The 23,538-nt window shown below is 42.4% G+C and overlaps 1 protein-coding gene across 2 annotated transcripts in view; it reads left to right on the forward strand.

Moving 5' to 3' along the window:
* Nucleotides 1-707: 707 nt before the first annotated feature.
* The window catches only part of DIRAS2 (DIRAS family GTPase 2), a 66,388-nt gene continuing 43,557 nt past the window's right edge, over nt 708-23,538 (forward strand). The window contains exon 1 of one of the 2 annotated variants that reach the window (XM_069227480.1): nt 708-1,263. The gene's annotated coding sequence lies outside the window, so the exon portion shown is untranslated. Of the gene's footprint in view, nt 1,268-23,538 lie in introns of both variants that reach the window. The other variant, XM_069227487.1, reaches the window with a different exon arrangement.

Here is a 23,538-nt window from a genome sequence, read left to right on the forward strand (position 1 = left end):
AATGGATAGTGGTCTGTCTGGGGCTCATTTCACCCAAAGCACCATTTTGCACATTCACTTGCCTTTGTCAATAGAAAATAGTAGATAGGTGTAACCTGAACCAAAATAACCACATACGAACAACAAATATACATATTACATACTGTATCAGTCTGCCACCATTTATATATGACAACAATTCCCTTTAAAGATAGAGTAACTGGGCAGGCCCCTGTTCCGGTTTGTACCTTAATTTGGTCAAAGGACGCAATTTCGCAATTTCTTTAAACAGGTCCAGGGATTAAAGCTGTCTATCTGAGGGTGTAGTGATATGATATCGTGAAAGAGACTTGGAATTGGAACAAGGAAATGAAAGTGGTGTTTTTAATGGCTTGGACAGAATTTGCAAGCTTAGGTATCCAGGCCAAAGAGAATAGAAAAGTCCGCTATCAGTGGGCACTGTGTGAAAGCTGTGAATTATAAAATTGGAGCAGGCGTTGCCATGCTGTAAAGTGTAATAGAAATAGGAGAGAAGCAAAAGTAGAGGACGTTCAATGATGTGGTAATTGGGTAGTGGACATAGGTAACATGGAATTACCTTTTTAAGGACAAAAGACGAGCACATTACCCAGCCCCCGCCATGCATATTTCAATGAATTGTTAAAGCTGTACTGTCAAAAACATTCCATCCTAGAGAGGTAAATATGGCCAGGCTTTCAGAATAAAGTAATGCAGAGATAGCTGTCTTTTGCATGATGCCATTGGGCCCGCCAGCGCCGATAATCAAAAATTCCCACTCTTTCGAAAAAGTATTCCAGAAATTTTCAGTAGGTGGCACTTCAAAGCTTAGATGAATTTTCAGTCGCCATTTATGCAGCAGCAGCAGGGGAGGCTGGAGCCAGTGCATCCCTCTGCGCTCAGTGCGAATCTGGACGGGGGATAACAGGCAGCCAAGGAGGGTAGGAGCAGAAAGCAGGGCGCTGACAACAGAAAGCAGGGAGCAAGAGAGAGACGCGAGAGCATAGAGGGGGAGGAACCGAGACAAAGACGGGAAAGCAAAGGAGGGAGGGCGGCTGAACGTCGGACTGCAGAGCCCAGCGTTAGAGCGACCGAGCCAGAAAGAAACAGCAACAGTCGTACAGGCAGGGCAAGCAGCAGCAACCGCAGAAACCGGACAACCAAGAGGGCTCTCCCACTCACAAAACGCCCTCCATTACAAAAAACAGCACAGCAGCGAATATGACCGCAACAAACTGAGGACCCTCGCTCACAGATATATCCCGTGTAGGTAACGTATGTTGTGCATTTTACCTGATAGTATGACGTGTGTATGAGCACAGGATCCATGCATTCGATTTGCAGAGCAGACGTCGTTACAAAGAACGCTTACAAGAGGGAATGCTTCTGCAAGACTGAGGAGCGACTACTTCTAGTTTAGCGTCGTACTGCATAATTGCGTTACTTAATTTGGTAATATGCAAAATGATAATTCATAGGCATAAGCAATACTGCAAAAAAATTACATGAAATATTCTGCATGTACAAAAGCAATGAAAAGCAGCGTTTAGCGTTTTACTGATAGGGCGGCGTTCGTTTGCAAGCCCATGTTACGTATGTTCTGTCATTCCAAGCACCTGCTTCGGATTTTTTTTCCCGGCAGATGAGGTTATGTGGCACCGTTTTCTGATGAAGTATAGTGTGTGCCGTAAAAACTGGTAGGGACTGACTTTTTTCTGCTGGTGAGACGGATATGCAGCGGGCAGCATCGGAAAAGAGGAACATCCATTTCTGAGCTGTGAAGGGTATTTTCAGTTAATGTACTTTAATCCGGATTCGAGGAAAAGCCATTCAGAGTGGAGGGAGTGGGACAAAATGCTGTGAGCAATCAGAACGCGTTTTAAATGCTTAAATTATATATGTCGCTCCATCTCTCTCTCTCTCGCTCTCTCTATATATGTATATGTAGATATGTATGTATATATATATGTGTGTATATATATATTTATATATATATATATATATAGTGGTGTTCATCCATCGTTTTTGACCATGACCAAGGACATCACGTTGAGGAGGTTGACTGGGTACCGTGAGTCCTGCTGTGGCTGATCAGTCCAATGCGGGCTCAGAAAGCTCTGCCACACGTCGGGCACAAGTGGTCTGCTGGGTTGGTTGGCAAAGAGTTGGCTATGAATTTGTGCAGCAATATATTTTATATAAGAAATGCATTGCATATTGAAAAGAAGAAATATCTATGGCATATTATTTTTTTTGTTTTTTTTAATTTGTCAGTTATATGGCTGCTGTAAAGGCATCACACGCAATTTCACAATGCCAGGACGAAAAAACAACAACTAAGGTCTAGCTATGACTGCAGGACTTGATAGCCGCCCTTGCATTATCTGAAGTTATTCGGAGTTCCATTCAATTTGCAGCGATATTTTTATTTATTCATTTTGTTGGCATTTTGCCACTTTGATTGGAAATATGTTTTTTCTAATTGAACGCAAACCCTGCTCAAAACACGCAGCGCTTTGAATATGGATGCTTCATGTAACTAGTATGTGAATTGCTGTCCTAATCAGCTGTGCCTTCCTGCTAGCATTATTGCGTCTGTTACAGGTACTTTTATGGAAGGCTTTCTTGGTATCTCCGACTCTAAGTGGCTTCAGACAATGGACTGTGATGTGCTTGCAGTCTGTTACTGACTGGGCAATATTTAGTGTAACGCATTGTAGAGCCTGACATACACTTCTGTTTCTCAATGTATTTATTACAAGAAGCAATGTTTCTGTTGTTGTACCGCATGAACATAACATTGCTTATGTATTATCCATATGTTTAGAATCACTGAAGGCGTATTTTAAAAACCCATGTGGATAATGTTTTGTTATTATATTGAATAAGGAAGTCAAATGTTAATTGTGGGTCGACCTGTCGACAATGATTTTAAGGTTATTAAAAGTACCTGATTTATTCTTACAATGATCACGTAGAGTAACGAAGCTATGTGAAACTTTGTGAGGAAACAGACTGTGCTAACTATGTACAGGGGTTCCAGGTGGGTGGGCAACAGCACTCACATCTGTGAGTCAGGATTTATTTTTCATAATGAGATTTTCACCCAGACTAGGAGAGCAAAGAGGATGACCAGAAATATAGGAAACCAGTGACAAAGAGAAAAAGCACGGATGAAAAAGAATTTGCACGAGTGAGATAAAGATACAGAAAGTTTGGGGTAGTGGAAGAAAGGGGCAACAGGCGGAATCAATCCTAGGCAGGATCAATATTTGGCATCCCCAGCATTTGAAAGCATCAGTAGCGGGCTCATAAATAAAACCTTGGCCTCCAGATTTTATTTTTTTGTAGGAGCCCTGGCGTTAATAATTAGTTGGATCTAATATCATGTGTAATTAAAGTTAATATTCACTTAAGAGTAAGAGTAATCTTTGACAACCCTCGTGACTTTCCTGCACTGTTCATATATATGTTAATATTCAAAGCTTCATGCTGTGCAACGTAACAACTAAGCATGGACGGCCTACCCATCAAGACAGTTTAGTATTCAGACAAGAAATCTGAATCCTAAAGTGGGAGACATTGCACTAGTTGTGCGTTTTCCCCTGCTGACAGGTTTACTAAGTGATATTATCAATACACCATGTAGCTGCCAACAATCTCTTTATTTGACTACCTCTAAATTGTTATGCTATCCTTGGGACTTTGAGGGCGACTGAGAGCAAGTAGAGAAGCACTGATTCTGAGGCCTGACATCCTTGCGACCTGACTCATGGATAGACCCGTTTTTTGTATTAAAAAGTCATACCTTATCAAGTGAGACGTCTTTTATTCAGACTTTCAGTTTCTTTTGGTGGCACGATACAACAGTTGTTGTAATCAACGGTGTTAGCCTTTTACCCACTTCCATGCTCAAGACACATTGAGAGTGATGGTTTGGATGAACAGCTTGGATTCAGTTATACTTTAATAACATGGTACTCATAGAAAGTATACGTTTTGCACTTAAGCTTGCATTTCAGTGGCAAGATACCTCCACTGCAAATGTTGCTCTCTGTAAATTAAAATAACATAACATGTCAAAAGTGTGAGCTACTGTGGACGTCGTCTCACTGACCATGTTCTTCCTGCATGCATTATATGGTAGTTGGCTCTCCCGAGCCTGGTCTGCTTGTCTTGAACATTGGACATCAGGGTGAGAGACTGAACACATGCCCACAAGAGATGTTGATCATGATGATGATGGCCCGCTCCCGCTCCCCCAAGACTTCTTCACTCCAGATGTAGAACCAAAGTACTACGGAGCGTCCCAATGGTGGGAACTACCTCTTGTCAATAATTTCAGATGAGAGCCTAGTTCAGTATAGAGGTATTGTATTGGCAACCGAAATGTATGTCCGTTGCATGAATCATGACATTGACTGCACAATTTCAGAACTGGTTTCCATTAAATCCATAGAAAAACGATATCGATTTCTTTTATAGATAAAAACGGAGAGAAACTTCTCAAAGACCTGACTAAGATTGGACCAGAGTAAGGGAACCATGCAGAATGTTTATGTTATGTCCACGAATCTAAGCTAATTTATGTAATTTTTTGCTCTATTCTGAAAAAGTGTTGGTCTCTGTGTCTGTTCGTAGACAGAACATACGTGTTATTGTCTATAAGCACTTGAATGATCAGGCTAGCTTTACTGAAGTAAAACAATATTTTTCAGAATAAAAGGCTCATAAAGTAACTGCTCGTAGAAAACTAAGATAGAAGAAATGTGAATATAACAGGAGCAGTAATCAGTAAAAAATTAGACTGGCCAGAATGTGTTTCTGGGTTTGAAAATAGATTTGAATTTCAATGTTCATATCTGTTTGCTAAATTCAATTAAAAAACGTCAGACAAAAGCACATATTGTTTTTGTACAATTCCTATTGAAGTAGGCAGAAGTCTAATTAGCCTGTAAATATATACTATTAAGAAGTGCAACCACTTTAGATAATGCCTTCATTTCGTGGAGGATGGAATTTATCTTACAGCAGTTGCCTTCCTGCTCCTGAAATGCTCTGCTCTTGGGACTATGCAAACACTGCTGCCCATCAAATCTTGCAGTTTGATAATGCCACTTCTCTAATGGCTCTTCTAAGTATCTGTACTGTCATTTGTTCATCGTTAATTCTGCTATGTGGTGATGGGGTCATGAAGGCAGCAGCAGAAACAAAAGCGAAGAAGCCTCTTAGTTCATTGTTTACTTTCTTTCATTTCTAATCATTTAGATCCATTTAACACCCCTAGCTGCTTAGCAGCAAATAGAACACTGTTGGGGGATACGATTGTGACAAGGAATAAATATGCATGATGTCACTTACGCAACCCCTGGCATTTTTTGTAAGTAAATGTTAATACCAGTGTGGTCTCTAATATGAGTAATGTCATACCGTCAGGCAGAGAAATAGCAAATTTGCCAAATTATTGCATCTTGAAATTCTTGTTCTCGAGTGGTGGAATGGACCTTAGAATTTTGAGTATTGCTGCCTCCATGGCAGAGAAAGTTTCCTTGAAACACCCGTAATTTCATATGGCCATTGCTTTGTACTATAGTTGAGAATATGTATTAGGGAATATCTTTTTTGTAGCCAAAAAAAGGTTTCTGAACCTAGAGTTTTCTTACACTTTTGGCCTGGAGGCGAAAAGAACGATCACGATGATGACCTGGAAACAGTTTGTGCAATAACTACATTAGACTATGGCCCTCATTATGACCCTGGCGGTCGGTGGTAAAGCGGCAGTAAGACCGCAAACAGGCCGTTGGGAAAAAAAAATGGAATTATGACACCGCCAATTCACCAGTCCGACCTCCATGGCGGTGATGACCGCTGGGCTGGAGATTTCGATCTTCAGCCCGGCGGCCGTCACTAGACTGCCAACAGTATCAGGACCCTGCATACTGCCATTGATTTCGGGTGATTGGGAACCGCCATGAGTTCCATGGCGGTAGGCACTATCAGTGCCAGGGAATTCTTTCCCTGGCACTGATAGGGGTCTCCCCCACCCCCTCTACCTCCCACGAGCCCTCTCCCCACACCCCTGCCCCCCTGCCACCCCAAAGGTGGCACAACCCCCCTCCCCACCCTCACCCCAACTTGCACATATACACATATACACACCCCTACACGCACACACCCCCAACATGCACATACATGCACCCCTACACGCACACATACATCACAACAACACATACCTGCACAGATACAGACATGCACACCGACCGACCCACACACATTTCCCGTACACACAGCACCCCGCACGTATACACGCACTCACACATCCCCTCTACACACTCACACGCATACCCCCATGCACGCACACAACACACATCGCCACCCCAACCCCCTCCCCTAACGGACGATCAACTTACCTTGTCCGTTGGCCCTCCGAGAGGGGACGGGATCCATGGGGGCAGCTCTGCCACCAGCACACCGTCACCAGAACACCGCCACACCGAATCATGGGGCATGATTCTGTGGGCAGTGTTCTGTTGACGTGGCGGTGGAGGTTGAGCAGCCTCCACTTTCCCTCTGACCGCCAGTATGGCTGCTGGCGGCTTTCCATACGGAAAACGACGGAGGGCTGCCAGCAGTCATAATACGCGGCGCGGAAGACCGCCACCACTGGCGGTCTTCAGCACGGTGGTACCTCGGCAGTCTTGCGAAAAGACCACTGAGGTCGTAATGAGGGCCTTTATGTGCTTTCAGATATGCTTTGTTTTTATTTAGTCCATTATGAGTATTAGTGCAGCAACAGCCATATTAACTGACTTCTGTATGCTGAACTATCTATCACTAGTTGAAAGCTAATCACTAGTAAAACAAATCCACATAAGATATTGGTGAGAATTTATGGACTTCCGCCTAAGGTACTTATCCTTTCAGTGAATGTTCGTGCAAAGAGTGTTGCAAAAGCTTGTGCACAGAGCAGAAATTTATATTTCAACTTTACTATAGCTCTTAAAATGCACGATGTTCTGCAAGGCATCATCCATGAACCTCGTAGAAAGAATACGTTTATGGGAAGTAAATTCATTATGTAGAACTTGATGTGAAATGGTAAGGATGCTCTATTGTTGTCAGTAGGCTGATGTATCACATGCATTGAATGAAAAGCGACCCTTTTGCTTTTTAGCAGCTAACCCAGTAAATTCTTGGTTAAGTAGAATTGGAGCACAATTCACATAGTTTTTTCTAGGCAAAAAGCAAACTTACAATCTTATGATTGGAAATAATGTGAATAACTGCTGGGCATGGGATTCACAAAAGCAATGTGGCATGTCGTAATCTGTCCTGCCTACTGATCAGCATTTTGAGCTAAAAATATTAAACAGAACAAAAGGTCAAATACATTATGCTTTTGTGAGTGGATACTTTGAGTTTACCCAATGAGAAGTCTTTTTTTATAATCTTTATCACCGATTTTAGGTCATATATTTGGTGAAACATATGGATAGTTAGGATTTCCATGCATTATAATTAGACTTAATCAGTAGGAGGTGTACCTTAGATGTGCAATAACATGTGAAATAATTCTGAAAACTACACTGTAAATAGAGAAATAAAAACGCTAGCTAATGTCTGTGGTCAAATCACTGAAAAAGCCAGCCAAAATAAAGAAAAAAGTAGGCAATTTAACTGAAGGAGTTTAACAATCTTACTATTATTCAACACTAATCAATTAAAAATGCATTTGTCAATTGTAGGCCTGCAAATACATATTAAGAATGAAATTTGAGGATAAGTTCTTGCATGCTCATATGTTGTTTAGCAATAGACTAAGCAAGGCTCTCTGCTCATTTCAGTATTTTGATTTTTTGTAGTATTTGACGTTGCAGAAAAGTTTAGAGAAGTACAACTGTTAGACTTTAAGCCTGGCCGAAAATAAAGAAAAATGTCATATTTTCTAATACGTTTCTACCGCAGTACCGCAAATGGGAATCAGTATGCAATCTAAAAAAATGAGTTGCCAATAAAAGCAGTGACCCAATCTATCGTTTTAAGAAGTTGAACCAAATGAGGCTATTGTTAAATTGTCATGGTTTTCTCAACACTTTGTAAAAAAGTTTTGTCCAAATTGAAAAAAACGATCTGAATTTCACAAAAGATGCAAAGATATAAAAAGTGTGTTAAATCTTTCCTCTAAAGTAGGTTTTCTGAGGAAAATATTATCAAAATCGACTTTTAACAGGAATATTATCCTGGTAAAAATTAATTATTTTGCAAACGTTTTTTATGTGACTTACCTGCAGGTGAAGTTTTGCCAAGGTGGCATGCTTAGTAAAGTGTGCAAAGTGAGAGTTTTTAATATCGCAAATCTATGCAAGTGAAATTTAGATTTTGCATACTGTAGTTAGAAAAAGGCAATATTCTGTTCCTAATTTAGGGAAGGTCGGCAAGTGTATATGAATTTGCAAAATGTGCAGAAAGTAGTTTTATGTCCATTTAACAATATTTTTGTATTTAGAAAAAAGTAGTGTTAATGGATCAACATTTTTAATACCACTTATCTGCAAGGGATAACCGTTGTCATCGCAAGCAAAAATCTGATTTTCGTACCAATAGAGGAGGTAACATGTGAAAAAAGGCATTTACAAGCGTTGTTCCGTATTTGTACCTACATTTGTTGTCATGTCAGTTTTTTATTGTAGTAATGCAATTAGAGGAATTGCACATTTAGTGCAAAAAAGTTGACCGTGCAGGAATTTACCCGCTTACTGCTCTCCCTGGGGCTGGAAAAAATATGGTACACTTTTCTCACAAAAATAGACATTTCGATAAACTGAACTTTAGGTCCGAATCCTAATTTAATAGTCATATTCGATTCACTACTCTCCTGAGAGCATATGGCCATGCCTTTTAAAGTTTACATTTGGTTGCTCTTTTGAGTGTACGGCTCCAAAGGCCAACACGTTCAGTCTAGATCAAACTGTGATTTGCAATGAGACACCACGATTATGGCCTTTTTGTGTTCTCTTCCAAGGCTGACGGTTAATGTAAAATCAGGGACAATTTTTGCACCTACAGACCACTTGAATAGGTTTAGCCTCATTTCTGTTTGTTGTTTTGAGATCTAAGGTATTGATTAGTCATCATAAGAACAACTGGTTTACTCCTGAACAGTAAATTTAATAGAACAACTCTATCCTTTAACAAAAGTCATCCTGGATGTATTACCACCCATATGCCTTGCTCAGTAGAGGGTACTAGCCAAATATTGAAATTAGTTAGCCAACTGGGAAAACAATCCTTTTTTTAATCCTGTATTTCCTCTATTTAAATAAATATAAGTCCATTTTCAGATTATCTAATGGAATCAATAATGTGGTAGTACTTGGCAGCCCAGTTATCCCCATCACCAAAATTGTTTATTGACTTGTCTTCTTATTTCACTGAAAATTAAATGTACTATTAGGCAAGACACCATACTATTTCCCAAGGTAACATGAGTATTTCCACAGTGGATAAGGTTGCAGAGCTGTCAGATACATAGGTCTGGGAGTCATAACTCAGTGGTCATGACAGTAAAATCTACATCAGACTTCACTCCATTATCCCTGCAGCTGACTATATATGACAGTGTTTGGACTCAGATTCTCTTAATGTTGTTATGGAATAGTGACTGGTGTGGTAAGTCTATAGTTCATCTTCTTCAAGCTCTAGTTATTGTGTCACTGATGACTGAGTTCACTCACTGTTTCAGTGGCCCTGTACATGGCAATAGGCTACTTCGTCATTAAAGAATGTGGGGGTCATTCTGACCCTGACGGGTGGCGGAGGCCGCCCGCCAGAGTTCCCCCCTCCAGAACACCGCTCCGCGGTCATAAGACCGCTGCGGTGATTCTGGCTTTTGCACTGGGCTGGCGGGCGGCCGCCAAAAGGCCGCCCGCCAGCCCAGTGCAAAAGAGCCTTCCCACGAGGACGCCGGCTCAGAATTGAGCCGGCGGAGTGGGAAGGTGCGACGGGTGCAGTGGCACCCGTCGCGTATTTCAGTGTCTGCAATGCAGACACTGAAATACAATGTGGGGCCCTCTTACGGGGGCCCCTCCAGTGCCCATGCCATTGGCATGGGCACTGTAGGGGCCCCCAGGGGCCCCACGACAACCCATACCGCCATCCTGTTCCTGGCGGGAGAACCGCCAGGAACAGGATGGCGGTATGGGCTGTCAGAATCCCCCATGGCGGCGCAGCAAGCTGCGCCGCCATGGGGGATTCCCAGGGCAGCGGAAAACCGGCGGGAGACCGCCGGTTTTCCCTTTCTGACCGCGGCCAAACCGCCGCGGTCAGAATGCCCTGCGGGGCACCGCCAGCCTGTTGGCGGTGCTCCCGCCGACCCTGGCCCCGGCGGTAGTGAACCGCCGGGGTCAGAATCACCCCCTGTATCTCTTGATACATCTTGATTGTTCACTCCTGGGCACTTACCACCCATTTTGCAACTGCTCTTGTCTGGTCAAGAAAGTGGAAACGTCATTACATGCCCAATTGCAAGCTTTGAAGGAGATCAGCAACCTTTTTATCAGTTTAGATCTGTTTTTGGCTGGAAGCATAAGAGATGGTGATACAAGGTCTGATCAAATAACTCAGCAGGGCTGCAGGTATCAACATCATCAGTGCTCGGATTTTTCTTGAATTTCAGAGTTACTTGATACTATATAATATTAATGCAGAACTTGGCAGAAGCTAACACCAGCGGCACAACAATCAACTGGATTGCTTTTTCTTGAGTGACTGAACCCAGGAAGTGAGTCTTCAATCTTTTCTGCCTCTGCTCCTAAGTCAATGGCCTATGAAGCTGAATAGATTCCCATTAATCAAGTATATATGTTTATCCATTAGCAGCCCTAGCTGCCATTTCTGTCTGTGTTTTTTTCAATTAACGTTTCTTTCATCGTTATTATGATAACCCTTCTATTTGCACCTCCCTCAAAGATTGTATTATACTGATTAATCAGTAAATCAGTGGGTAAAAAACACATTCAATAACAACACATCTTTGGTCATGCAACATATTTAGACCTCTGGTCTCCTCCCTGATTGTCTGGACCATTTCTGAGCTCAAACTGTGGCATGTCTGGACTAATGAAGATTTGCCTTTCCATCAATAGGCCAAAGTAATTGTGAACTTCCATTGTCTACAATTAAACGTTGTGACTGAAGTTCTTCATAAGCCTACTTGATCAGCAGATGTCCCCCACTTTCAACTCGGCCCCATTTAGATGGAAAGCTCTGTTTGGGACTATCTAAGTTGCTCCTAAAGTCTGATAAACAAAATAAAGGTTGGCACACTCGCCTCCCTGATCTACTTAAGTAAACAAATCACCTTGATTCTTGCTCAGATAATCTGGTTGCCCACTGAGAGAAGAGTTCATTTTAAAGTAGTATGCATTTTCCTTAAACCTGTCCCTCACACTGGTGCTCTGATCTATACTGAAACATTTGAGTGACATGAACTACCCCAGGCTGTATGTACTCAGTGGCCCACAGTTTAATTCCTCAGATTTCTGGGTCTAGAATGCACAATCAAATGACCTGAGAAAGATTGAATGTCTTATTGCCTTCTGGAATATCTGACATTTTAGCACTTTACAGCATGACCCGCCTTCCATTTGTTTCCATCAGCTTGCTTTTATAGCATTATTTGTTTGTTTTTCATTCAGTGCCAGGAAGGGTGTTTTAGCAAACAAGTACTCTTATATGACAACACATTTCACAGTGACGGGTAGTTCTTTCAAATTTCTATTGTGACTCTTTTTGTGTTCAACTTTCAATGGTCTTTATGCTTTATGATCATGTTTATATGGTGAGGTCTATCCCATAATGGTTATTTTCTGTCTAAGCTAATACCTTTCATAAAGAAACAGTTGAGTGCTGAGAAATAATCACAAAAACACACAAATACTGGCATCTTCTATTTTCCACACTTATTTTTCCACAATGTTTTTACTGTCTTTACCATACACTTCAGGTTCCCTTTTGTATCCCCCATCCTTGTTGGAAAACCACTCTCAATAAAAAAGATATATTTTAAAATTGCTTTGAGGCCTCCATGTCTCTGCTAAATCATTTTTGCCTTTCGTTTTTTTAAACCTAAAACAATATAATTTATTTTTCCTTCAAGTGCATACATCAACATTTGCCAATGCTTTACTTATGCTACTCAAGATTAGTCTTCCACAAGAGAGGAATCTGTTCTAGATAATCCATCACAAGAGTTATGTGGGGCGATTGTCATCTTGCAATTTCAACAGAATTAAGGGGCCACTTGTATAAAGGGAAACATTTGTGATTACCAAATAGTAAATTTTAGCAATTCGCTATTTGGTAATTGCAAACACCAGTGTGCAAATGTGTCTTTGACACATTTTGCGATTCTCAGTGGGTCGCAAATGGACCTACCTCATGAATATTAATGAGGAAGGTCTTGCTTTGGGACCCATGGGGAATTGTTAAAATCACTGGGATGGTGGTTTGTTGGGGTTAGCAGACCACCATATCTGTGATTGATTTTAAATAAAGCAATATTTTAAAAAATGCAAAAGAGGAAGTGTTAAAAAAAAAATGAAAAGGTTTCTTTTCATTCTTTAATAATAGGCTGTGGTTTGTGGGACCACTGCCTGCTTTTAAAAGTGTTTTTACAAACATTCACAAACGGGACCCCTTTCCATTTGTGCATAGGGTTGTTACCTACTTGAAGTAGGCGGTAAAATGCAATTGTTTTGTGACTGTATTTTGCTAAAAAACATTCCTGCCTACTACTGTAATTAAAGTATTAGGAAGGGGCTCCCTCAACACTCCCCTTCCTAATACAGCATTGCAAACCCCAATTGCAATTTAGTAACAGTTTACCACACTGAAATTTGAGCTTGGTACATGTAAACATACCTTTCTGCCTTCGCAAAAGGTCCAATTCTGCAAATAGGCCCATTTGCAACCTCAAAAAGGCTTCATACATGTGGGCGATGATTATTTGCTTGCATTACAACATTGTTTTTTGTTTTTCTACAGTGCAATATTGTTGCTATGTTATGTTGTGAGTATTTGTAAAGCGCACAATCACCTACAAAGGTATTCTGGTGCTAAGCAGGTGTAGGAGCTTGACCCCAGGGTGGAGGCTGCGCGCTTGTCAAAGAACTAGTTCTCTAGCTACTTCAAGAAGCAAGGAGGAGGCTCTAATGTGAAGTGGGAGGTCATTCCATGAATTAGGAGCAATTAAAGAAAAGGCTTGACCTCCAGTTCTGTTCTTGTGTATGCATAACGTGTGTGTGTAAGTAGGAGTCTGACTGAGCAGAGATGCCTAGATGGTTGGCATAAGAAGACTGTTTAACATAGCTTGTGAACTTTTCCAATATGGTAATGATATTGGCTTTTTGTATGGTGACCTGCAGCCTGCATCTCATATTTATTGTTTTTTGTCATGTGGACAAAAGAGTGCATGCTTATTGTGCCCCTCTAGGTTACAGAATGGATTCTAGACCTTGGCATTGTCATGGGATGGCCTAAGTCTTAGCTCACATGCTGGATTAAAGAGTTTACTGTGGTAGTAAAAAATGTAAAGGGACCAGTTTCACTTGCAGTCAGGTCACTCAGGGCAGGGGAACACATCCACATGCCATGCATTGGACATTCTTGCCTCAACAACACTGCATAAAATCATGGTACCTCTTTTTATTGCACTTAAACTGCTTCCACTGTATCACCATTCCTGTTTTAGCACCTTTTTGGCATTTAACATCCTTTCTATATTTTAATACATGTACATTAAATGCATATTTGGTATGGCACTGATCAGGAAGTTTGTGTCTGTGAATTCTCACTTTGCCCTGGTAATGAACTTTCTGGAAATGCATAATTGTTAGAGAAGTGAAGCTTCAGATTCAAGGGTTTATCCTTACCCTCACAGACTATTTCCATTAGCACTGCATTGTGGTGGTGTTTTCCTGGATGGAGTGAGAATCAAGGACATTACACTTGCATTGAAAGAAGAAAACACAGTTTCACATGGTGCATTATACATCTGCTAAATGTAATGACTATTACTACTGGTATTGGTTTGACTCAAGCTAGGGGCAGTGCTGAACAGTTTAAAACTTGCAGAGCTATCTAGTTGACAATTACATGCTCACTTATTGACTATCATCAATGGGTATTCAGTGATTGAGTAGAGAGAAAATTGACTTGCATGCCACAGACGTTTCATCTTTATCTACGATATGATTGCAGTACAACATTGATCTACATTAGCTCTGCAGTAAGGAATAAGTGAGGACTTGGAATACAAAAATACATTGAAGGAGCAGAAGCATGAATAACAGAAAACCTTTCTTAAGTGCATAATAGAAATCCTTGCAGCTTAATTGTGTGCAAGTGTAGCAGTTCATACCAGTCTCTTTGCACTTCCATGTATGAGCTGAAATGAACATATTGAGCTTGTGGAAGAAGTGAAACAAGTAATTCATTGTAACCTTACCCTACTGTCAAATATTCCCAAAGGTGATGTACCTGCCTTGTCAGCAGGGCTTTGGGGAAAGCTGGGGAAAGACATGCCATGCAATGACTTGCCCTTATATCTCTGTTCATGAGTTATAGACCGATGCATTGTGCACAGATTGAGTTGCAGCACAGCACAAGTCATATAATGATCACCTGTTTCATCTTCCTGGCTTCTTAAAGCAAAAACTAATTTGCAGATAGAAGCCCGACTCAAATAATGAAGAGAGAGTCTTTGGAATTGTGAACCACAAATCTTGCTAAATACACATGTGCTTAATCCTCCGGTAGCTTGACACAAAGACAGGCTTGATTTAGAGGAAATGTGTAAAGTATTTATGAAGCTCTCAAAGAGTAATAATGTAAAACCACACCACAGGAAAAATCCTAAACCAATTTCGAAAAATAGGAAACATTTTAATAAATAAAATGACACTAAAATGACAAATCACTAGCTCCGGAGATATGAATTTTTAAAGTTTTAGCTGAGAATAGTGGCAGGAAGCACAAAGTGCCACTTGGTTGCCTGGTCGCCCTTGTCTATGATAAAGTCAAAAGTTAAGGCGATAGAGCATGGGCCAGATACAGGGGCTAAGTTTGTTCCACTGAAGAGTTACCTTCTCAAATCTCTGTGAGGAACTGCCATTCGTGTTGGCTGCAAGGAGGTCATTTTCGGTGTGAGGCACAGGTCGGGTATTGCGGGCAGACACTGTTTTAACCTGGAGAGCCGGTCGTATCTAAAGCTTTCCATTGGCGGCAACGCGTGCTGTCTACATGAAGTGCATGTCTCGCTGGAGCCTCACATCAGTGATCTCTAGTGAATAGATTGCTTTGCGTCCAGAAGGAGCCCAAAACGTCTATCTTCACCTTGAGTTTAGGAGGAGTACATGCTGATGGTAGTCAGGGACCCAGGACATGGGAGGGATCCTATTGGGATAGAGGTTCACTCCAGCAGAGGCCAGCAGCAGGTCCAGGCAGGTCCAGATGGTGCTAACCAGCTGGGCAGTTGCAGAGAGGCCTCTGGAAGCTTGTTGTGTCCCGGTAACAGGAGATCAGCCACCTCAACCTTGGAGTCACTTATGGGGAACCTGGGTTCAAGGCAAGCAGGTCCATTCTTCCTTCATCAGACAACAGTGCAGCTCTTCTTCAGAATCTTCCACACGTTCAGGAGTGTTCTGATGAGAGGTTCTGAAAGTACCACTTTAACTCAAAGTGCCAGCCGGTGGGTGGGGCATGCTCCCTTTATGTAGCCTTCCTCCTATCATGGGTTTGGATCCAAACTTTCTAGGGTAACAAAGGGCAGGCAGACCTATGTGTGAACTACCTTTGTCAATGGCAGAGCAGGCAGCCCTTCAAAGTCAGAAAGTGGCTGGGCAAGCCCTAAGGCTATGCATTGAAGCTCAGGAAGTGCTGTCAACAAACCCCTCCCAGGACATCCTGCTCAGGTAAGCAACAACCTGCCCAACACCTGGAAGGAAGACACAAAATACCACAGAAGAGCCATTCACTCTCACTGGCAAAAAGGAACATTTGGTTTAGGCAGAAAAAAGGCAACTTTCCAACAGTGACATTTTCATAATAGTAACTTAAAATCTGACGTTAGCATTAACAAGGATTTTAAATTAAAATTCATTTGAGTGGATGTTATCACTTATTTGGTGCAATAAGGTAATGCAGTGTTAGTCTATGGGCGAGATAGTCTTACAACAGTTAAAAAAGCCTTTTGAAATTTTCCACTCTCAGGACATGTAAAACTTAAGTACAAATATCCTACGTTTTAAACACAATGCATGCTGCCACTTGAGTATTTAGGACCTAACATAGGGGTGAAAGGAAGGTTGAGGCCTGGCAAATGATTGCAGAGAGCACCCCAGTGCATATGGAGGATTATACATCCCCTGACGAAGGGCAACAACCAGAAATCCAGAAATGCATTGGGATTATTTTTACGTTTCAGTTGTGTTTAGAACTATTAGTAAGAAGAACAGTTTCCAATGTGGCCAATTTTCTGTAAACCAGCCACTATGTCCATGAAAATGTATTTTGTTGACATACTGGGTTACATATAGAGGTTTAACAAAGGTCTAACATTTTTCTTAAGTGGTACCTGTGGAAGTCAGCACTGAATAACATATTGCGAATGAACCTCTTTAAATGTAGCATAATTAAAGCTTGTAATTAGTGATGCCAGTAATTCATCACCCTCTTTGATGATGAGAAGTACACTGCCATCTGTATTTCACAGATTTGTGGTAATCAGTGATCGGCAAGAGCAAAACAGATGTTTAGGAAGGTACCAGACTTCATGCGGAATACTGGTGTTCTGGTTGCTGCTAACATATTGGATTTTTAGATTTGCAGAAAAGTTTCAAAGCTTCGAGAGCCAGCCAGTTTCTCTTCTGATTGTTGTTTTTAGCTTCATTTCGTTTTGGAGTCATTAATAGCAAGATCATGACAAAACATATTTTTTGCCTACTCATATTTGTAAGGTATGAAATGTTTGCTAATTAAGAAGCATTTGCATTGACACCTACCCAAAAGTTTTACAATGCATCCATTGCATAAACTACCACTTAAAATATTTAGTATGGGTTCAAATAGCTGATAATTACATGCTTTTCAGCCATCTTAGTCTTGAATTACAAATGAGTCTCACAGTGCTGTAGTTTGTACCAATTCAGTCACACACTTAAGTGCAAAAAGAGAAGACAGGGCTGAGTCATTGTTCCGCATCATCAAGAAAAAAGCACTATGCAAGATGTACTAACTCAGAGAGTTTGTGTACATTATTGCGACAGCACAAGATTGGAAAAACCAAGCAAGAAATGGGTTTATGTGCAGATACCCCCATCTTAGCCTTTGAGTGTCCCCTGAATTTCTCTATCTGTTACCTCAGACCTAGATGCGTTTTAGGTCCCTTAACAGGTGCCATTGTGTAAGAGTGATAGTGCCAACATAGCCACACTGACAATTTTCTCTCCAGGGATACACCAGACTGCCTGGTGGTATCACTGAAGGGTGTGGCACACAAATGACACATCCCACAAGGGCCTTTAACTATCGCTCTGGTGGCCCACATCCCTCAGCATCCCCCCTGCACTGACTGAGCACGCTCACAACCTAGGCATCATCTTCGACTCCTCCCTATCCATGACGGGCCAGGTAAATTCAGTCACCTCCTCCTGCTGGCACACACTCTGCAAACTTTGGAAAATCTTCAGGAGGATCCCAGAAGAATGCCGCAGGACAGTTACCCACACCTTAGTCACAAGCAAGCTCGACTAGGGCAATGCCCTCTACGCCGGCACCTCGACGAGAAGCATCAAGAAACTGCAACTCATCCAGAACGACACCGCCAGACTCATCCTGGACATCGCACGCCAAGAACATATCTCCCAACACCTGAGGACCCTCCACTGGCTCCCGATCGAGAAACAAATCACCTTCAAGAAATTCACCCACATGTACAAGGCCATACGCAACGCAGGACCAGCCTACCTGAACCACTGCGTCTCCTTCCACACCCCGCCAGATCCCACCACTCCACCCAGCTGGCCCTGGCCACCATCCCTCGCATTCGGAAAACCACTGCCGGAGGACGATCCTTGACCTACATTGCAGCAAAGAGCTGGGACAAACTCCTCCTGCACCTCAGATAAAGCTCATTGCTCACAGTCTTTCAGGAAGAACCTCTATACGTGGCTCTTCAGATGAGGCTCTTCGGATGAGGCCCTCTCCCAGCGCCTTGAGACCCTCATGGGTGAGTAGCCGCGCTTTACAAAAACTGATTGATTGATTGATTGCTCCTATAATACAGCACAGGCAGCCCTGCAAAAGGCAGTTTTTTCTTTGCATGGCACCTCACTGCTATGAAAACAAGGAAGCGCCCACTGTTCCTTGCTTCACCTTGACCACTTTACACACACTCTGTTTGCTGATGGGATAAATCAAGATTCTTAGGCACATTATAGGAGTGCATTTGATAGACTTCCATGGTGCTAGAATTTTGTTTTCTTTATAAATTGAAAGGTTTATGATCCAAACATATGGCGGATGGGTGACTTTACTGCAAGCCAGATATGGCCCATCCTGCCATCACCTTTGTCTCACTGTCTGGGAGCAATACACAAAGACCAACTGCTAACTGCACCTTGTCACGTGAGCCAAGATATAGGCTAAAGGCACCAAATGGTTAGGACAAAAAAATGGCAGCTTTCTAAACGTTGCATTTTCAGAGCTGTGAATGGAAATCCGACTTTACCATTGAAGGTGGTTTTAAATGGCAATTCTTTAAACACCAGACTCAACATTCCTACTGGCTCTCCATTGAAATTTAGCACTCAGTATATATAATAAGGTAACCCCATGTTATCCTATGGGAGTGGTAGGGCTTGCACAAGACATGTAAAACTTAAATGTACAGGTCCTACATTTTAAATACTCTGCACCCTGCCCTCTGGGCTATTAAGGGCCTCACCTAGGAGTGACATCTATGTATTAATATGTATGTATTACAAGCATTGGCAAAGCTAATAGGTCTCGCCTATGCAAGAGCTATTGGCTTTGCCAATGTGTTTTAGCCATGTTGTACATCCACATGGCTGCTGTTCAGCATGGCTGAAAGTTGGAGTTGGCATGGAAAACAGTGGTATGGAGTGTCGTAGAGTGGAACTGGAAAGGAGTGTAGTGGCAGAGAGTGTTGTGTATTGGGGTGACATACACTAGAGTGTCATAGAGTAGAGTGGGCTGGTGGAGAGTGCATTGGCAGAGTGTTGCAGAGTGTAGTGGCGTAGAGTGCAGTGACATTGAATTCAGCCCATACAATGCAGCATCATAGAATGCAGCAGCATAGTTTAGAGTGATGCATAGTAGAGTGGAGAGGTGTAGAGTGTGAGAAGCGCAGAGTAGAGTGGCACAGAGTAGAGTGGCACAGATTAAAGTGGCACAGAGTAGAGTGGCACAGGGCAGAGTGGCACAGAATAAAGTGGCGTACAGTAGAGTGGCGTAGAGTGCAATGGCATAGAATGCAGTGGCATAGAGTAGAGTGGTGTAGAGTGGTGCAGAGCGGAGTGGGGCAGAGCTGAGTGATGCAGAAGGGCAGCGGTACAGAGTTGAGTCAAGTGGCATAGAGTGGCAAAAGGAGCACAGGAGCGCAGAGTAGAGTTCTAGTGGCACAGAGTGAGGTGGCGTAGAGTGGTGCAGAGTACAGTATAGTGCCTTACAGTGCAGTGTCATAGAGTGCAGTGGTTTAGAGTGGAGTAGGGCAGAGTTGAGTATCAGAAAGTGCAGTGTTGCAGAGTAGAGTGTCAGAGTGCAGTGGAGAAGACTGAGGTAGAGTGGCATAGAGCACAGTGGCGCAGAGTTGAGTGCAGTGGTGTAGAGTGCAGTTTTGGAGAGTGCGGTGGTTAAGGATAGAGTAGCATAAAGTGCAGCAGCATAGAGTGGAGGGGTGCAGAGTGGAGTACAGTGACATGGAGTGTAGTTGCACAGAGTAGATTGTTTCAGAGTAAAGTGGCATAGAGTGGAGTGGTGCAGGGTAGAGTGCAGTTGTGTAGAGTGGAATAGAGTATAATGGCATAGAGAAAAGTGGTGTAGAATGCAGTGGTACAGAGTAGATGAGAGTGGCATACAGTGGATTGGTCTAGAGTGCAGGGTCATGGAGTTCAGTATTACGGAGTAAAGTGCATTGTTGCAGAGTGCAGTAGAGTATAGCAGCATAGAATGGAGTTGTACAGACTAGATTGATATGGCCTAGACTGGAGTGGTGTAGAGTGCAGCTGCAGAAAGCGCATTAGCATAGAGAAGAATGGTACACAGTGGTTTAGAGAGGTGTAGTGTGAAGTGGCATGGAGTGCAGCAACATTGAGTGGCGTGGTGCAGAATGCAATGGCATGGAGTGGTGTAAAGTAGAGTGGTGCAGAATAGAGTGCAGTGGTGTGGAGTGGAGTGGTGCAGAGTAGAGTGCAGTGGCGTGGAGTATTCTTGCTGTGGTAGGACACTGCCGTTACAGACAATACATTTTCAATTAAAATGACTATTACATTTGCACAGACATACAGTTTTACTGATAAAACTATACAAAGCACAGATGAAAATGTGTAGAATTGGCATCACCTAGTTTAATGATTTATTTGGTCATATTAAAGTATTTGTTTCCAACACACTTCAGAAATAACAAAAAATGTGCTTCATTTGTACCTTCATAATTCTGATATATTCTGAAATACTTACATAGTGCATTTAAATGTTGTCAGGTGCTAGGAAAAAACTCTTTCCTACCCACAGTGTCCAGCAAACTTTTCACATTAATCCTCTCATTTTGAAGCCAGACAAAGAAAAGTTAACAAATGCCCTCAGAAGACAGCACCTTCCATTTGACCTTGGTCTTTGAATGAACAGCAAATGTGACAAGATAAAACCAAGATTTACATGCCTGTGTACAGAAAGGGAGCATTTGGAAGGATACTGTAAATAAGGATTTAGCAAGAGAAGGACCAAACTCAAGCTGGACAGCTGAAAATAAGTAATCAGCAAATGGAAAGCAGGAAAGTGTGACTTACAAACCACAAAGCCAATGGCAAGCAAAGGGCAGAATGCATTCCTAGGTCAACTTTCTGAATGTCCCCAAGATGTCTTTAGCAGACCTTTTAAGCCTAGCAAAATGTTGAAGTGGCAGTTTAAAACTGCACACACAGGCTGCAGTGGCAGGCCTGAGGCATATTTAAAAGGCTTCCTAAGTGGGTGGCACAATCAGTGCTACAGGCTCACTAGTAGCATTTCATTTTCAGCCCTGGGTACCTTTTATGGAGTGAGCCAACACACTTGAGCACAGGTAGCAGTGGTAGAATGAACAGAGTCGTAAGGCATTTTCTTGTTTAAACCATACTGTTACTCTGCCTGTTTGTAGATTCCCTGTCTGGATCAGACTGACAGTTGGGCTGTTTGTGAATCTCTTCTAGACAGTGACACTAAGGGAGCTGTGGTGTAGCCCGCATAGCCTGATGAGCCATCTGAGCTAGAGTGAAGGAAGGAGATGTCACTTGATTGGGCTGTGCCTGCCCCCACACAATGTAGTCTCCAACCCCCCTGGTGTGTGTCTGATGCCTGGCCTGGGCAAGGCAGGATCCTGTAAACAACAGAGACTTTCCTTTGAAGTTTGCCTACTTCAAAGGCAGAAAAGGGTATACATAGTGGACCCAAAACCCCAGACTTTAGATTTCTTCAAGATCACGTCTGGAACAAGAGGAACCTGTGCCAAGGAGAAGAGCTAAGGAGAAGTGCTGCCCCTGCCTGTGACTATGCTTTGTTGGGCTATCCTACAGCTGCTACTTCTGTCTGTGAAAGGGGACAAAGACTAGACCTTGTTGTGCATTCCTGCTTGAGAAGAATCTCCTAGGGCTTGAACTGAGCTTACCTCCTGTCTTGAAGTCTGAGGGCCAACAAAGACTTCCTCTGCCAGCATGGACTCTCTGCTGAACTCCCGCGCTGTCAAGTGGTGCCCTAACCAGTCCCTGGGCTCTTGAAAGGTGAAGTTGGCAGAACAAGGACTAAAAACCACTCACAGAACGCCATGCAGGGACATTTTCGATGCACTGTCTGCAGAGAGGCTGATAAACAATGCGCCACCCACTTTGCTGCTGAAATCGATACTCCACCTGCATCGCGGCTGGGATATAGACACATCACCGCTGGAGAAATGAAGATGCACCCGCTTGCGGCTGCTGATACCGATGCAAATACCAAGCAGCACAGTTTTCTAACACTGTGCAACCTGATTTCTGACTGCCAACCAAAGACCCCATTTCTAACAGAGCTGAATAGTAGGCATGGGGAGATTAAGTGATTTGCTCAGAATCACATAGTGTTCACCCAATGCTGACTTTCAAACCTGGTTCCCACCAGCTTTGAAGTCAGCAGCTCAGGCCATTACACTAAGGCTTTTTCCTATTTAAAAGAAATCAGATTACTATATTTTAAAATTAGCATGTTTCAGCAAATATTGTTGGCCAAAAATATTCCAAAACGTTAACACAGTTGGTTTGAAACCAAATCCTTTGAAAAACATTCAATTTGGAAATGGGTTTTTGTTAATAATTTATTAGAAAAAGGGCTATCATGATCCCAAATATAATAACTTCAGTCTCAGTTTTAAATGAAAGAGTTACAAAGTATACACTATCTAAAACTATTTGAAAAAAACTTGATGTACTTAAATGGTATCCTTTATAGATCAGCCTCCTTCTTTATTAACTTTTGTACCAACAGCTATTTTATGAAAATACTAATTCATACTATTAAAACCAAAACATTAGGAAAACAGAAGCATTTGCAAACAAATACTATTTGTGAGAAAGTGCCACTTTTGACATAATTAGCCCCCTATGTTTTGGCTGGTATATGATGTGGTTTCAATATTGAGAGTGCCCTGGGCCCCTGCTAAACAGGTTCACAGGGCCAGATCTCTTTCTCACAATTGTTGTGATGCATTAGCACAATTAGCAACACCTTTAGTGGCCACTATAAATCCCTCATAAATGGTACTTATTTGCCCAGGGCATCAGGTCCTAAGGGTAGGCCCCTGAAGTCAGCAGCACAAATTGTGCCACCATCTGCGACCCTGCATCCAAGTGCACTCAGCCCTGCCATTTGGAGGCTGGGTGAAATCCTAAAATGTAAGCACACAGCCTGTGTGACCTGTCCACCTAACACTGCATGCAATATTGGTAAGCCACCCCTTTGGCAGGCCTTATAGCCTACAACAGGGTGCACTATAATGCACAATTGTGGCATAGGTGCCTGAGCAATATGCCCCTACTGTATCCTTGCCAAACCTGGGACATAGTAAGTGTAAAGAGCGGCCTCTATAAATGCATGTGCTAGACACTGGTCAGTACGAGTTTCTCAGCTCCATGAAGGCCACTCTGAACCCTGGAATGTTTGGTATCAAACAACCCAGAGCAACAAATCCAAACTATTATATTTATTGCACAATGTACCCATGGGCCACCTTAGAGG

Source organism: Pleurodeles waltl, chromosome 1_1 (assembly GCF_031143425.1).
Source record: "Pleurodeles waltl isolate 20211129_DDA chromosome 1_1, aPleWal1.hap1.20221129, whole genome shotgun sequence".
In the NCBI taxonomy this organism is placed as follows: domain Eukaryota; kingdom Metazoa; phylum Chordata; class Amphibia; order Caudata; family Salamandridae; genus Pleurodeles; species Pleurodeles waltl.